Source organism: Thamnophis sirtalis, unplaced genomic scaffold (genome assembly GCF_051295495.1).
Source record: "Thamnophis sirtalis isolate CommonGarterSnake01/CBP01778 unplaced genomic scaffold, rThaSir2_p1.2 scaffold_5, whole genome shotgun sequence".
Lineage (NCBI taxonomy): Eukaryota > Metazoa > Chordata > Lepidosauria > Squamata > Natricidae > Thamnophis > Thamnophis sirtalis.
In genome coordinates this window covers 104,606,827-104,607,487 of record NW_028261385.1, presented here as the reverse complement: position 1 = coordinate 104,607,487, position 661 = coordinate 104,606,827, and the positions used below count along the sequence as shown (strand labels likewise).

At 30.1% G+C, this 661-nt stretch overlaps 1 protein-coding gene across 1 annotated transcript in view; it reads left to right on the top strand.

Annotated features, from left to right (window-relative positions):
• LOC106545775 (putative DBH-like monooxygenase protein 2) overlaps positions 1 to 306 on the top strand; it is a 17,823-nt gene extending 17,517 nt beyond the window's left edge. The window contains exon 13 of the mRNA XM_087715137.1: positions 1 to 306. This exon is cut by the window's left edge and continues 1,123 nt beyond it. The gene's annotated coding sequence lies outside the window, so the exon portion shown is untranslated.
• Positions 307 to 661: the final 355 nt, after the last annotated feature.

The window sequence follows — 661 nt, the reverse complement described above, 5'->3', positions numbered from 1 at the left end:
AGAGATTTTTTTCCAAATTCTTTGCAATAGGAATGAAATGACACAAGAGCATTTCTACTTTTTCTTAGAATATCCAACATCCAATATATTAACAATTGTAATGTTAAGATCTTTAATGATAATTTCTCTGTAAATGTGATTAAAATAAGATTTACTTTCATATTTTATATACTTTTTATCATTCAAAAATTATTATATTTTGGGTTTTTTAAATAAATAGATGTATATTTGGTATGAAAATGCTCATATGATTAAAAATACAGATACCTGATTATGACAATCAAACATAAATTTTTATCTGATTCGTGCACGTTTCTGTCTTCTTTAATATACAGTACTTGCAAGTTGTCTTCCAAACCACTAGTTTGGAGACAGAATTGCTAGGGGACAGGCTAGGTCTGTGCTCCTTTGATAAAAATTAAAGACTTGTCTCTTGATGGTTGACCATTAAAGCTATCTGTCCCTCTGCTATCCCTCACCCAAATTTCTTCATGAAAATTGAACTATACCTATATGGACATGCAGACATGCAGGTGTTTAATAATACAAATATTTGTCAATTGCTTCATTATTCAAACAGCTATGAGTCCATCCAAATAATGGTGCTGAATTCTCTCCTGAATGATATACTTTATCTTGCCAGTAGATCAATATGCCCATA